The sequence below is a fragment of the Cucurbita pepo genome, chromosome 10, assembly GCF_057944985.1.
Source record: "Cucurbita pepo subsp. pepo isolate OVF chromosome 10, ASM5794498v1, whole genome shotgun sequence".
NCBI classification, from domain to species: domain Eukaryota; kingdom Viridiplantae; phylum Streptophyta; class Magnoliopsida; order Cucurbitales; family Cucurbitaceae; genus Cucurbita; species Cucurbita pepo.
In genome coordinates, this window is record NC_141807.1 from 8,368,120 (window position 1) to 8,384,806 (window position 16,687).

Below are 16,687 nucleotides of genomic sequence, written 5' to 3' on the forward strand. Positions count from 1 at the left end.
AATCATATTATCTTCATAATTCATTTTGATATAATTTTGTTGGGGGCATTTTGAGAATCGAATGAGAATCGAACTTGCAACCTCTCACACCCAAAACGATAACCATACCACTTAGACCAAATGCCTTTATAGTAGATTTATAATTCTTAGTTGCTAGTCTATATATTTTTCATGCCTCAATATATGAAAAATTTATAGATGTTGAAGATGCATTGCCACGCATTCCTGTGGGTCAGGCCACATTGATAACTATTTTGTTTTTTTGTTATTTTTTTCTTTCAAAATTGTGCTTTTTTTCTTTTGGAGTGGCATTTTGAGAATCCAACTCGAGACCTCTTGCACCCAAAGCAAGAATCATACCACTAGACCAAATGCCCTTATTAATGACTATATATTAAGTTGTTTATGGAATGTATCATCATTATTTCATTTATTTTCTTTGTTAATGAAATCCATGAGCAATTATTATTATATCTTTTAGATCTTTTAGATCTAGACCGCTGTTAAATTATTTACATAGGGTTTATGATAATTACTGTAGAGAGAAGAAAAAAGAATAGAAGTTATTTAAAGAATAGAAGTTAATTACTGTAGAGAAGTTAATTAAAGAATAGAAGTTAATTATTGTAGAGAGAAGAAAAAATAATAGAATTACTATAGAGAGAAGAAAAAAGAATAGAAGTTATTTTTATTTTTTAGAAGTTAATTACGGTAGGGATAGAAGAAAAAAGAATAAGAAAAAAGAATAGAATTACTGTAGAGAAGAAAAATGAATAGAAGTTATTTTGGAGTTCTTATTTTTTATTTTTTATTTTTTCGTGTAAGTTTTAGTTTGATAGTTACATTTGAGACATATATTACACAAGTAAATGATATTAAGAGCTATATCATTAAATGATAATATACTTGGTTGAGACATATATCGTAGAGTACACAAATAAATGATATTAAAAGAGCATTATCATTAAATGATAATATACTTGGTTGAGACATATATCGTGGAGTACACAAGTAAATGATATTAAAAAAGAGAATTATCATTAAATGATAATACACTAGGTTGGCTCATCTTTTGATGACACGAACATAGGGGCATTCCGAGAATTGAACTCGGGACCTCTCACACCCTAAGCGAGAATCATACCACTAGACCAAATGCCCTGCAACATTTTTAGCTCCTACTCAATATATTTTTTTCCCTCAAGTTTGAAATCTATTTTCTTGAGAAAAGTTGATGGTCTAGTATTTTACTTGTAAGTAAGGCTTGTAATATTGAATGGTTCTAATATGCAAGTGTTATCAAATAAACTACAACCCAACAAATGAATCAAACTAATCAGTTTGGGTTGGGTTGGATTTATTCGGCTCAGTTCATCAGTTTGTTTGATTTAATTCTTCTATTTTGCTTCGTATGACAAGAAAATGAAGTTGTATTGAATGTACCATAGTTTGATTTATGACAAATTCATATGAAATATAATTGCATTAATAGTACTAAGAGTTGGAGTCTATAAACATTTCATGAACTTAAGTGCAACTCATGCTTCACTAAAGACGAGATAAACTTTAGTTAACTAACTGGAACTTTAAATTACTCATGTTAGCTCCTATCTTTAGGATTTACTAATTGGACAGAGTTCTTGGATTTAGGAGATTGTTTTATGTAATTTTCAACTACAACTTATGTTTTCAAATTTTTAGGTCATAATTTAGGTAGTGGTTGTATATTATGGATAAACACTAGAGTTTCTATCCCGTTCACCACAACTATTATAGTTTTTGTTTGAAGGCTATAATTGTCATCTATGTTGTATGGCAATAAAATTTGTTTAGATGAAATTTTAGTTAAAGTTGCATATTTTACTTCTTGCGAGTAAAAAATTTGTTTCTTCGCATAATATGAATTTAGTTACAAAGTTTTTAGGAATAAGATGGAGAAAGAAATTTTCTTTAAAATAATAATTAGACCCAAGTTCATCTTTAGAAATTTTCTTTAAAATAATAAATAGACCCAAGTTCATCTTTGTTGTTGTCTAATTGTGATTTTGCAAAAAGCTTAACTAATATGAAATATCGAGGTAAATAAAGAATATATCCTACACGTCATTCAAGATGACAATAAAATTGAGTTAAATTGAACGCAGTTTTAGTTTCATGTTTAGTAGGTTCAAGATGAAGCATAATTGTATTAATGATATTAAAGAGAAATTCGTGTTTTATTAGAAGAGACCAACTTCATTTAAGGTACTAGGAGTTTAAACTACTTCCATTGTAATTTCAATCACTCCACAATGATTACAAATTTAGGGTTGGCTAATTGGACGTCAATTATCAACATTAGGTTATAATTTAGGTAGTAGCCATTATAATATTGATAACTCTGTAAGAGTAGAGTTATATCAAGTCTTTTTATAGTTAATATTGCACCCTTATTCACAATTTTCTCATTTATTACCCATTTATTCTACTTAGTGAGCATGAAATCGTTTATTGCGGTCTAACATGAAAAAAAAAATGATTTGGCATAAATCGATCTTAATTGTATATTTAGTTGAATTATATGGTAAACTTTCAGACATTTATGCTAAACCATGTGGGAGTAGCAAATTTGGAAACAAATGGGGGATGACATGAAAATTTTAAATCCACATCATCAGTCCAAGTGGGTCATTGACTACCCAATCAGGAACATCCTATGTGGACTAGTTATTCCTTTTAAGCCCTAAAGGGGAACCCATGCTCAATATAAAAGGAAAAGGAAGACCAAGAGGAGAGAAGCCACATTTTGGGGGAGAAAATCGAATTACAAAGCAGCATCCTCTGCTGTGAAACCAGAGAAGAAGAAGAAAACACTAATTCAGCAGCTGTTGACAGCAGAAAGAAAAGGAGACCAACAAGAATTGATTAGGGCAAAGAGGTGGACGTGAGAGCTCAAGAGAAGGGAACTTCCATTGACGAACGGCAACAAACCGAGATAACTCTCTATTTTCTTATTCCATCAATTTTACATGATGAAGATGCGGATTCCTCTGTTTAATTCAGTTTGTATGGAGAGCTAAACTTAATAGGGGAGGCGAGAGAGTTTTATATAGTTTAAGTATGTTGACGATATGATTTTAGTTTATTAAAGAGTTGTTGTTAATAGCCCTAAGCAATGCTCCTAACGTTCTATTAACCACCTTAGTTTGCTCGTTAATCTGAAGATGACATGTAGTTGAAAACAATAATTTGTTACCCAATTTATGACTTAATATTCTTATAAATAATAGCCCTAAGCAATGCTCGTAATATTTTGTTACCCAATTTATGAATTAGTATTCCAAAAGTGACTTAAAAATTTAATATCCCTATCTTTTTTTGTGCAGCAAACATTGGCAACATTGACTACAAAACTTATAAACATCGTGCTTCATGGCAAAGGTCATATGGATCGTGATGAGCATTTTCTCCCATATCTTGGTTTCGCTAACTAAAGTTTTCCAATAACTCCCAAACTTCATTACCTTATATAACCTCTTGGGATAAGGATTCATATAACATTTCATAAAATAAGATCTACCGATGAATTTCATAGCATTTGAAGGTCATCTAGGTCATGAACCGAAGGTAAATTACCTTAGGGGCACTATGGTCATTTTACACTGTTTCTTGGTTTACCTACTTATCCTTATCCAATGACCACCAAATTTCATATCTGACCTCAACATACTATAATATGCTCAGTATTAAAATTTGATAGGCAGCGGAGCTCATATAGTGGGTTATTTTAACGTTACTTAAATCTCGAGCTATTTGATCGGTTCAGGGTCTTAACTCACGGTTCTATGGGTTTTTCTTTCATATATCCTTAACTCATACTTGGTTTAGGGTTCATATGAAAATCCAAGCGATTTCTACAAGTATTTCTTAACAAAAAGTCCAAGGTAGCTACTTGCCTCGTCGTGGACGTTTGGGACGTCCATTCTTGAGCTTCCAGTATCTAAATTACTTCAAAATTTCCTTCCACGTACTCCTTACTGTGTCTAGTTTCTGAAACCATAAGATTTTCTATGCGAATCGGTCTGGAATGGGGTTAAAATTGAGAAAACCCGAGAAAATGTCAAATTTTGAGTTGACTTGGTCAGTTCAATTGAACTGGCCATATCATCGTTTTCTTCCTTTGAACAGGAAGAAGATGCGCATTTTTCGCGTCGCCGCCATCTGAAACTCGGCTTGTATAGTCACATTTACAGCGTTTCTCTCCTCGATTTCTTCGTGAAACTTAAAGATGGGTATTACAAGGAAGGGCTAGTGATTGATTTGATACCTTCTCGTGGATCGTAGCCTAAGATATTCGCTTCCAAAGTTCATCCAAAATCTGATTTATCGCTGGAGATAAAACAAAGGATTTCTTATTGGGTAGCCGATTCTAGGGGTTTCAAGGCCCTATTTCTTCATCGAACGTCTTCCATATCCTTTCTTCAGGCTAAAGGAATTGGTTTGGAGGAACGTCTTTGAATGCAAGACGTTAATTTTCAAAAATCGTTCTCGATATGCAACTCACTCGAAACGCCAGATTTTTCAATCTCTTAGGTAGCTTATTTTACGATGTTTCCTCTCTCGATTCCTTCATCAAGTTTACTCAACTTCTTCCTCTGAAGCTAGAGGATCCTTAATTTGAAGGAAAAGAGATCGTAGATAGGAATTCGACTCTTATCCCCAATTTAATTTCGAAACCTATTTCCTTCAATTCGACACGCTCTCGAGGTTACTTTTCTTTGTGGTCTTTTATGGAAGCATTCCTTGGAGGTGTAGAAACTGATTGGAATCATTCTTGCTCGACGAATCATCATGTATCCTTGGATTGGATTTTCAAGTTTTTCTTGAAGTTCTTCAATGGTTGATTGAATTGGGGGAATGGTTTCTAGGCTCTTTCAGCACTATATTCCTTCATAGAACTTGTGGGTAATCTTATTGAGAAACTGTAGGAATAAGTTTGAAGAGAAATGGTGGAGGATTGCTCTCAAATTTCGAAGAAATTTGAAAGTAGGAGACCCATAATCTAAACGTTTATTGCCCTCGATTGGGGGATCGACCTTTCTCGATTCTTATTCCGTATTGTTTCTCCTACTTCAGACTTTATAGGAGGAGCTTAAACCAACATTGAGAACTCCAGATTCTTCGTTATTTAGAAGTTTGAAGAGAACTGGTTTACGTTGCATAAAAAATAAACTAGTTATTATTTATTTTTAAAATTTCAAAGAATAATGAATTAGCAAAATACCTTTACACATGAATTTTGATTTTTAGTGTTAGCAGGGATAGCTTAGTTCGGACTGAATATCTGAAGGTTACATGTTTAATCCACGTTCACCGCACTTGGTTTACGTTGCATAAGTTCATTAAGTTGCATAACTTTATTCAATCTATAATTAGTGATTATTTCTTTTAAAAATATAATGAATTAGCGGAAATACCTTTACTTATGATTTTTTTTTTCAAATATTAGCGAAGATAACTTAGTTTTGAGAGCGTCAGACTGAAAATGTGAAGGTCACGTGTTCGATCCACGTTCACCGCACCTGATTCAAGTCACATAACTTCACTCGTGACTATTCAATTTAAAATTAGTGATTATTTCCTTTTAAAATATCAATGAATTAGCTAAATACTTTACTAATGAGTTTTCATTTTTAATGTTAGCCCGGATAGCTTCGTTGGGAGAGTGTCACTAAAGATCTCAAGGTCACGTGTTAGATCCACGTTCACTGCACCTGATTCAAGTTGACTAAGTTGCATAATCTTGCTATTCAATCTAAAATTAGTGATTATTTCTTTTTAAAATCTCAATGATGTAGTGAAAATATCTTATTAACCGATCAATTTTTATTTTTAATGTTAGCGGGGATAGCTCAGTTTGGAGAGCGTTCAAGTTGACTAAGTTGCATAACCAGACTATAAAATCTAAAATTAGTGATTATTTTTTTTTTAAATCTCAATCAAGTAGTGAAAATATCTTAACCGATGAATTTTTATTTTTAATGTTAGTGGGGATAGCTCACTTTGGAGAGCGTCATTGAAGATCTGAAAGTCACGTGAGAGCATCACTGAAGATCTGAACGACCCGTGTTTGATCCACTAAATATTCTATCTAAAATTAGTGATTAGGTCACGTGTTAGATCCACGTTCACTGCACCTGATTCAAGTTGACTAAGTTGCATAACCTCGCTATTCAATCTAAAATTAGTGATTATTTCTTTTTAAAATCTCAATGAAGCAGTGAAAATATCTTAATAACCAATGAATTTTTATTTTTAATGTTGGCGGGGATAGCTTAGTTTGGAGAGGGTTTAAGTTGACTAAGTTGCATAACCTGCTATTCAATCTAAAATTAGTGATATTTCTTTTTAAAATCTCAATGAAGTAATGAAAATATCTTAACCGATGAATTTGTATTTTTAATGTTAGCGGGGATAGCTTAGTTTGGAGAGCGTCACTGAAGATCTGAAAGTCACGTGAGAGCATCACTGAAGATCTAAAAGTCACGTGAGAGCATCACTGAAGATCTGAAAGTCACGTGTTTGATCCACGTTCACCGCACCTAATTCAAGTTGACTAACTTGCATAACCTAAATATTCAATCTAAAATTAGTGATTATTTCTTTTTAAAATTCTTGATTATTTAATCTAAATTTAGTGATTATTTCTTTTTAAAATTTCAGAATTTTCATTTTCAATATTCTAGGGGATAGCTTAGTTGGGAGAGCTTAATATTGAAGATTTGAAGGTCAGGTGTTTTTCGACCTTCACCACATCTGATTCAAGTAATATAACTTACTATCTTATCTAAATTTAGAGATTTCTTTTTCATCTCATCTAAATTTAGAGATGATAACTTACTATCTTATCTAAATTTAGAGATGATTTCTTTTTAAAATTTCAATGAGTTAGCGTAAATAATTTTACTGATGAATTTTCATTTTAATGTTAGCGTGTATAGCTCAATTGGGAGTGCGTTTGTATATAGGGTGGATTCCTAATTCTTTATTTGACTATAAATGCTCTATAAGACATTTAGTAAAATGACTCATTTTATTGCATGGAACAATAAAATTGATCTTCCCTTAGAATTGTCAATACATTCTACTTTCAATGTTGCTAAATTGAGTCCTTCTGATGTAGGTGATGATTTTTTTGATTCGAGGACGAATTCTTTGGGGGATGATGATAAGAATCACAGTGTACATTCTACTTTCAATGTTGCTGAGTTGAGTCCTTTTGATGTAGGTGATGATTTTTCTGATTTTAGGACGAATCCTTTTGAAGAGGGGAATGATGATAAGAATCACGGTGTTCAAACTGGACCTATTACACAACCCAAGGCCAAGAAGATTCAACAAGCAGTCATACTTCATCTACAAAATTGGATAGGCTAGGTTCAATCATCATCTCATGTATGACAAGCTGATTCGTTTGAGTCAAGACCATTTGAAGATTCAAAAGTAAATATTTGCATGGTTGAAGTAGCGGATGAAGTTGCAAGCATCATTTCATGAGTGGTTAGAAAACTTTATTTCTTATTTTAATTTCATAAAGTTTGTAATGCTCAAATTGACTTCGTCTTCTGTGGAGATCTAAAGGGATCGAGATTAAATCACGGCCACTAACTTCTCTTGTGGGGAGACTATAAATACCCACACATTATTATGTAAAAGCATATTTGTGATCAATGAAATTGATCTCTCAAGTTGAGATGATCCCCCGTGTAGAAATTCGAGCACATCTTTGTCATTTCTAAGTTTTATGCAATTCTTGTGGTACATTGCATCTGAGTCATTCAATCAAGCCTTGATCAAGTTCGATTGTGGAGTGACTCAATTTAGAAAAAGGTTCCATAATCTAATTCTAGCTTTATCTCTTGGTTGATCCAAATTTTGTATAAGAAGGAGCGTCGATTGCATCGATTCCATCAACAGTCTTCCCATGAGTTTATGGTGCATGACCCATTTTTTATACCATTCACCTTCGAGCGCCACCATAGTCTTGCATCGTCCATGAGATGCATTGCGACCAACGTAACTCTTAGGTCCTATGAGCAAGTTCAAGTAACCTTCAAGTATTTTTTTACGTCAAAAATAAAGCTTTTTAATTCCTTAGCATCCCGGGTTTAATTTAAGGGGTTGTGTTCTTGAATTTTTAGTTTGTTAAGCCCACATGAACTTGGCTTGAGGTGTGGTTCTCTACAGTCCAACTTGTCAAACTCACTCGGGTGCTCATTAACCATGATGTCGTTCAACAAGAGAGACCTCGAAAACGACTGGCTTATCTGGCTTATCGCATTAACCATTTGAATCACCTACTCATCTCAACCATGACGCCGTTCAACAAGAGAGACCTCGAAAATGACTAGATTATCGCATTAACCATTTGAATTACCTGCTCATCTCAACCATGATGTCGTTCAACAAGAGAGACCTCGAAAACAACTGGATTATCGCATTAACCATTTGAAATTGAACAAAATATCTATAACATAACTCTAACAAAGGTACGAAGTTCATAAAAGTATTTTTAGTCTAAGATAGAAACTGTAAAATAAAATGAAATAAGAAAATAATATTCCATTGCCGGGAATTGAACCCGGGTGTCATGGGTGAAAGCCAGATATCCTTACCGCTGGACGACAATGGATTTTTGGTGTAAATGTCCTGAAGTCTTTTGTCAGATCGCTGAAGAGTTTTAGCATGATCTTTTGCTTAATGTCTAACTCTTCGACACGTCCTTCCCTGTGTGTGTTAGAGTTCTCAAGGCTACCGCGACGTTTCAAGCTGTTCGATTGTGTGGCTCTTTCTTCAAAAGAGTCAATATAAAATGTTAGGTCTTTGATTGGCAACCCATCCAGGGGAGTGTCGATTGCATCGATTCCATCAACGATCTTCCCATGAGTTTATGGTTCATGACCCATTTTTTATACCATTCACCTTCGTGAACTACCATAGTTTTGCATTCTCCATGAGATGCATTGCGGCTAACGTAACTCTCAGGTCGTATGAGAAATTTCCTGTAGCCCTCAACTCTCAGGTCGTATGATAGAGTTCTTAGAGCTACCGCGACATTTCGAGGTGTTTGATCGTGTGGCTTTTTCTTCAAAAGAGTCAACATCAAACGTCAGGTCTTTAATTGGCAACCCATCAAGGGGAGCGTCGATTGCATCGATTCCATCAACGGTTTTCCCATGAGTTTATGGTGCATGACCCATTTTCTATATCATCCACCTTCGAGCTCCACCGTCCATGAGAGGCATTGTGGCCAACGTAACTCTTAGGTTCTATGAGCAAGTTCCTGTAACCTTCAAGTATTGTTCTACGTCAAAAATAAAGCTTTTTAATTCCTTAGCATCCTGGTTCCCATTTAAGGGTTTGTGTTTTTGGATTTTCAGTTTGTTAAGCCCAACATGAGCTTGGCTTGGGGTGTGGTTCTCTACGACCCTCCTTGTCAAACTCACTCTAGTGCTCATCTCAGTCATCTCAGCCATGATGGCGTTCAACAAAAGAGACCTTGAAAATGACCGGATTATCACATTAACCATTTGAATGACCGCAACCTCACTTGTTGAAATTGAACTAAATATCTATGACATAACACTATTAAAGGTTCAAAGTTCATAAAAGTCCTTTTAATCTAAGATACTATTGAACTTGACCATTATAGTGCCTCTCAAACCAAGTTCATAAAAGTCTTTTGAATTTAAGATCTATTGAACTTATCGATTATAGTGCTTCTCAAACTTAGGTGAAGTTTAAATATAATTGGTGACAAAAGATGAAACTATAAAATAAACGAAATAAGAAAATAAAATTTCATTTTCGAGAATCGAACTCGGGTCTCCTCAATGAAAGCTAGATCTTCTGTGTAATGTCTAACTCTTCGACACGTTTTTTTTATGTGTGTGATAAAGTTCTCAAAGATACCGCCGCGTTTTTTGTTGTTTGATCATGTGGCTCTTTGTTCAAAAGAGTCAACATCAAACATTAGGTCTTTGATTGGAAACCCATACAAGGGAGCGTCGATTGCTTCGATTCCATCAATGGTCTTCCTATGAATTTTTGGTGCATGGCCAGTTTTTTATACAATTCACCTTCAAGCGCCACCATAGTTTTGCATCGTCCATGAGATGCATTATAGGCCAACGTAACTCTCAGGTCCTCTTAGCAAGTTCCTATAGTCTTGAAGTATAATATCAAAACATATTAACGTATTTGATATGTTAAATATTAAAATAATTGATGTGTATCATAAACATTAAATAAAAATATATATTTGAAATTTGAATAGATTCATATTAATTAAACATATATTATGATATTCTACGACATTTTAATATTATTGAAATAAGATATTATATCTTAATGTATTAGGTATTTGACAAAAATTATCAAGTTTACTTTAAATAGAACCCTAGGGTTAAGTCAAAAAGCATCGAAGTATTACACTAAATACTGTGAGATTTTAGGTGATATTTTGCAGAGGAAGCTGATAAGGTCTTCAAAGAGCATGTGGTCATGTCTGGCATTTTAAGTTAACAACATGGTGAAAAGAAACCAGAAATTCTGATATTGGTAATTAACCACAAACCTTTGAATAAGGTTTTAGAATAAATAAGATATCCAATCCAAAACAAAAATGATTTGATAAAAATAATTTAGAGTCAAATGTTTTTATAAAATTCGACATGAAATTGTGATTTCGGAAAATTCTAGTTTCCTAAAAGGACAAATATAAAATAGCATTTAATGTCCAATTTAGAAAATATGAGAGAAACGTCATGCCATTAAGGCTAAATAACGCTCCATCCAAATTTCAGAAGATTATGAATGATATGTTCAATCCTTTCAAAAAAATTCGATAGTTTATATCGATGATATGTTGATATTTTCTAAAACCATTAGGATCAACACTTTAAACATCTACATACATTCATTAATGTAATCAAAAGATATCAGCTAGTTGTGTCCATACCCAAAATCAAATAATATCAAACTCAGATACGTTTTGCTAGATAGAAGTAAATTTTGTTGTGGTTTAATTTTAAAATTCGACCTATAAAAGAAGTTGAAAACACTTTGTTACCTAGGAGAATTTCTAACAAAGTCTCTCTTCCCTCCTCTGTCTTCTTAAACTGATACTAATCCAACCAATCATTTACATGGACTCAAAAGTTCAATTACCTATAAAAGAAGTTGAAAACACCTTGTGAAAGTATCTAAGGATACTACGACCTCTAGCTTTGCAAAATCCAGCGTTGTTAGCGCTTATCAAAATCGCTGCCAAAATAAAGTTTAACAAGTGGTTCTATGGTGTAGTGGTTAGCACTTTCGACTTTGAATCTAATGACCTGTGTTTAATTCCTGATAGGTAATCCACCAATTTATACAAAATTGGTCCATAGCCGATTCGGTAGGGTCACTTTTGGACCGATAATCTGTAGAAGGGGTCACTAAGGTTGAGATCATACAAAATGGGACCATAGCTCAATGTTAGAGAATTCGATTGCAGATCAAGAGGTCACCAATTCAAACCTAGTTGGGCCCTGTTAGGTTATGGAGCCTGCTGCTTATTTATAACTTGATCAACGGTTATATCCGGTAAAGCTATATTTGGTAAAGCTATATCCGGTAAAACTATATTTTGTAGAGATATATGTTGTAAAGCTATATATTAAATAGCTATATATAGTAGATGGTTAAATCGGGTAAAGCTATTTATAGTAGATGGTTAAATCTGGTAAACCTATATATAGTAAACTGAACTATATATATATACCCTCCAGTAAAGCTTTGAAAAGTACTTTCTATTCTCTATAATTCTCTCTTACTGTACATACGTGAAGTCATCAATAGAAAAATTCTTTTAGCCAGAGTTCTCCTTGCACTTTTCTCTATCATGTTCTTTGTGTTCATCTAGATCGAGCGTTTGCGTTGTTGTGCGATCCCAACAACTGGTATCAGAGCTAGGCGAAATTCACCACGATCTGTGAAGATGGAAAGTTCAAAGATTGGAATTGAGAAGTTCGATGGATCCGATTTCGATTTCTGGATGATGCAGATTGAAGATTATCTATACCAGAAAGATCTTCACGAACCTCTGTTGGGAGTGAAGCCGAAATCCATGACCATGGAACAGTGAAAGCTCAAGGATCGACAAGCCTTGGGGCTGATTCGGTTGACGCTATCCAGAAACGTGGCGTTCAATATTATCAAGTAGAAGACAACGTCAGATCTATTGAAGGAGCTGTCAAATATGTATGAAAAACCATCGGCTATGAACAAGGTGTATTTGATGTGGAGATTGTTCAATCTACAGATGTCTGAAGGTGGACCTATTGCTGATCATATAAATGAATTCAATATGATCATGAGTCAACTGAGTTCGGTGGAAATTAATTTCGAAGATGAAATGAAAGCGTTGATTTTGATGTCATCCTTACCCGAGTCATGGGATACTATTGTTGCCGCAATCAGCAGTTCCCGAGGATCTGATAAACTTAAGTTTTGTGAAATTTGAGATGTAGTTCTCAGCGAAAGTATTCGCAAACGGGAAACTGGAGATTCATCAGGCAATGCTCTCAGTGTTGATCGAAGGGGAAGAAGTAAACTGAAGGGCCCAAACAAAGGGCGATCAAAATCAAAGAACCGAGAAAAATCTCCAAATAGACCAAACGTAACGTGTTGGAATTGTGGAGAAAAAGGTCACTTTCGGACAGGTTGTACAAGACCAAAGAGAAAGCAGAATCACAAATCTGGAGATGTGATGATTCTATAAATTCAGCAGAAGACATTGGGGATGCTCTAATCCTCAGCGTGGACAGTTCGATTGAATCCTGGATTTTGGATTCAGGTGCATCTTTTCATTCGTCTCCAAATAAAGAGTTGTTCTGGAATTTCAAGTCTGGAAATTTTGAGAAGGTGTATCTTGCCGACAACAAAGATTTGGAGATTAAAGGAAAAGGAGATGTCTGCATAAAAACTCCAGCAGGAAATTAGTGGACATTAAAGGATGTCAGATATATTCTTGGTCTCTGAAGGAACCTGATCTCTATTGGTCAGTTGGACAGCACATGTTATGCAACAAAGTTAGGGAAGAGTTCGTGGAAAATTATGAAGGGTGCTACGGTGGTAGCACGTGGCTTAAAATCTGGAACCTTATACACCACTGTAGGGTGTATGAACATAGCTGCTGTTGCTGAGAGTGCTTCAAATTCAAGTCTACAGCACAATAGACTTGAACCTATGAGCGCGAAAGGAATGAAGAGGCTGGCTGCAAAAGGAGTTTTAGAAGGTCTGAAATCTGTTGATGTGGGTCGTTGTGAGAACTACGTTATGAGCAAGCAGAAACGAGTTAGCTTCACAAGGACCGCCAGAGAATTGAAGAAAGTGCGATCGAAAATGAAACCAGATGTGGAGCAAGGTTCCAAGACCACGAAGACAGTGGGAGTTGAGCTTGAGTTGCAGGGAAACTCACCTAGTGCGATCCTTTTCTCTATCATGTTCTTTGTGTTCATCTAGATCGAGCGTGTGCGTTGTTGTGCGATCCTAACAACTGGTATCGATCCTAACAACTGGTATCAGAGCTAACGACTGATATCGATCCTAATAAGATGGTGATGTGTTTGGAGAAGATAGAGGGTGCAAAGAATCCAGCAAACATGTTGACAAAATGTGTAGATGTTGGAATATTGAGGTTGTGCAAAGCCTCAATTGATATGGTGCCATGAAGACCATGAAGATGCTCATGGTCGTTTGAGAATGAAATTCTTGGTTGACTAGATCAGTCTCCAAGTGGGAGAATTGTTAGGTTATGAAGCCTGCAGCTTATTTATAGCTTGGTCAACGGTTATATCCGGTAAAGCTATATTTGGTAAAGCTATATCCGGTACAGCTATATTTGGTAAAACTATATCCGGTAAACCTATATATGGTAAATAGCTATATATAGTAGATGGTTAAATCGGGTAAAGCTATATATAGTAAATGGTTATATATAGTAGATGGTTAAATATGGTAAACCTATATATAGTAAACTGAACTATATATATATATCCCGTCAGCTAGATCTTTGAAAAGTACTTTCTATTCTCTGTAATTCTCTCTTACTGTACATACGTGAAGTCATCAATAGAAAAATTCTTTTAGCCAGAGTTCTCCTTGCACTTTTCTCTATCATGTTCTTTGTGTTCATCTAGATCGAGCGTGTGCGTTGTTGTGCGATCCTAACAGGCCCTTCTATCTTGGATAGAAATTTGTTACACTTTTTGGACCGACACTATGTCTAAGGGGTCACTAAGGTTAAAATCCTACAAAATGGATCCATGGCTTAGTGGTAGAGAATTTGACCGGTCACCCGTTTGAACTTGGTTGGGCCCTTTTATTTTGGAGAGACACTTTTTACACTTTTAGACTGACACTCTGTACAAGGGGTCACTCAGGTTGAAATCATGCAAAATGGGTCCATAGCTCACGGGTCACTAACACCCTTATTGTTTAATAAACGACATGAAACTAGTTTCACATAGTAACGTTGCCTTTTGCTCCTATTGGTGGAAGGATAATAGGTCGATTATAACTATAGGGTAGTTTTAAGCGTGACAACGAGACTAATTTTTTTTTTTAGTTAAAAATTAGAATTATAACAATCTGCCTAAAACCCTCGACTAATTTTGCTTCATTTCTAAATTCAAGCAGACAAAGTAGAAAAATGAAAACATGTAAATTGTAAACTCAAACATTTCAAAGAAATAAATAAGTTTTGATGGTACCAATGCTAACCAGAAAACAATCAACCAAATTTATTTTGAACATAGAAAACTTCATGTCTCCATCTTGTAAAGCCAATAAACCAAAGGGCCTAATATAGTAGAGAAATAAAAAAATGTTACCCTCATCTATGTTGTGTTGTTTCATAACTGATCAATGGATGTTGACTTTGACCAATTCCTACTATTTTTTTTTTCTATATTTTGAAACTATTTTAAACACTTTTTTCTTGTACTCCTTATAATTTTACCTTTTAAAGTTGTAAATATTTGTGAACCGGTGACTATTATGATTATTAGTCAACTGAGTTAAGTGGAAATAAAATTTGAAGATGAAATTAAAGTATTAATTTTGATGTCATCTTTACGTGAGTTTTGGGATATTGTTATTAATGAGATTCAATCTAATGCCATTAGTAATTCACAATGATAATATTCAAAATACTTGACAAAAAAAAAATGGTCAACATAAGATATTTGAAACAAATAAATATTTTGTCCTTTGTGATATATCAAATCACTCATTTGAAATTCCTTAATAATAAACCTGAAGTCTTACATCTTTTATAGTGAAAAGTTCCTTAAATAGAAGTCTTATTAGATATTTCTAAGCATTTAGAGATCAACTAGACACAAAGCTAAACATTCTAAAAAAGATTAGGGGTTAAACTTTTAAGTTAACTTAATTTAAGAAACTTATAATTTTTATATTATCAAGAGTTTAATTGAGCTACGTCAATTCAATCTAGTGGACCCAAGAATTGAACCAAACCAAACCAACTAGTTAGTAACATGATTTAGTGGAAGCATTTTGACGCAAAGTAGAAGCAATAATGGAGGGTTTGAAATAATATAGTTTTCACCCCTTGTTTCTCGAGTGAATATTGAAATAATATAGTTTTCATGTTAAGTTTTGCACGGAAGAAAGAAAGACGGGGATGTAAAGTATTATTTCAATTTGTTTGTAATATACAATAATATATAAATTAACTATAAGAAATATATAAAATTACATGTTCTCCAAGAGCTTCAATCAACACCGGAGGGTTACTTCTACAACCACTCTAAAGGTGCTCAAGATCACAACGAGTTGGATAAAACAACTCTAGAACTTTGAATCCAATAACTTGAGTTTGACTCATGATAGGATCTCCCTTCTTGTGGAATCGGCATAAAATAGGAAAACCATTCCAAAATAAATTTGTACAAGGGCTTCTATGGTGTAGTGGTTAGCACTTTGGACTTTGAATCCAACGACCTGGGTTCAACTCCCGGTAGGACCTTTATGAAATGACCTTGATGTGAAAACACAGAATAAGGAACGAACATTTTAAAACAAAACGTTGTTATAATATTGTGCATAGGTGGCGTTGTCATAATCGTGGTGGCTCATGATATTGTGCACGTAGTATATGTATTAGAGACCAAGGGTATAAGCCCAGCATGATATTGTGCACGTAGTATATGTATTAGAGACCAAGGGTATAAGCCCAGCATGATATTGTGCACGTAGTATTTATTAGAGACCAAGGGTATAAGCCCAGCATGATATTGTGCACGTAGTATTTATTAGAGACCAAGGGTACATCTGGGGAATCTATTATTTTTGATATTGTGCACGTAGTATTTATTAGAGACCAAGGGTACATCTGGGGAATCTATTATTTTTGATATTGTGCACGTAGTATTTATTAGAGACCAAGGGTACATCTGGGGAATCTATTATTTTAGGGATACCACTTTAGTTATCACGTAGTATATGTATTAGAGACCAAGGGTATAAGCCCAGCATGATATTGTGCACGTAGTATTTATTAGAGACCAAGGGTACATATGGGGAATCTATTATTTTAGGGATATCACTTTAGTTATCACGTAGTATTTATTAGAGACCA

The 16,687-nt window shown here is 34.4% G+C and overlaps 3 non-coding genes across 3 annotated transcripts; 1 reads left to right on the forward strand and 2 right to left on the reverse strand.

The window, feature by feature from the left end:
- Positions 1 to 1,089: 1,089 nt before the first annotated feature.
- TRNAP-AGG (transfer RNA proline (anticodon AGG)) lies at positions 1,090 to 1,161 on the reverse strand. The gene has a single exon. It is a non-coding gene; the product is annotated as a tRNA-Pro (tRNA).
- A 7,438-nt stretch (positions 1,162 to 8,599) lies between these two features.
- TRNAE-UUC (transfer RNA glutamic acid (anticodon UUC)) lies at positions 8,600 to 8,671 on the reverse strand. The gene has a single exon. It is a non-coding gene; the product is annotated as a tRNA-Glu (tRNA).
- Positions 8,672 to 16,002: 7,331 nt separating this feature from the next.
- On the forward strand, positions 16,003 to 16,075 carry TRNAQ-UUG (transfer RNA glutamine (anticodon UUG)). The gene has a single exon. It is a non-coding gene; the product is annotated as a tRNA-Gln (tRNA).
- Positions 16,076 to 16,687: the final 612 nt, after the last annotated feature.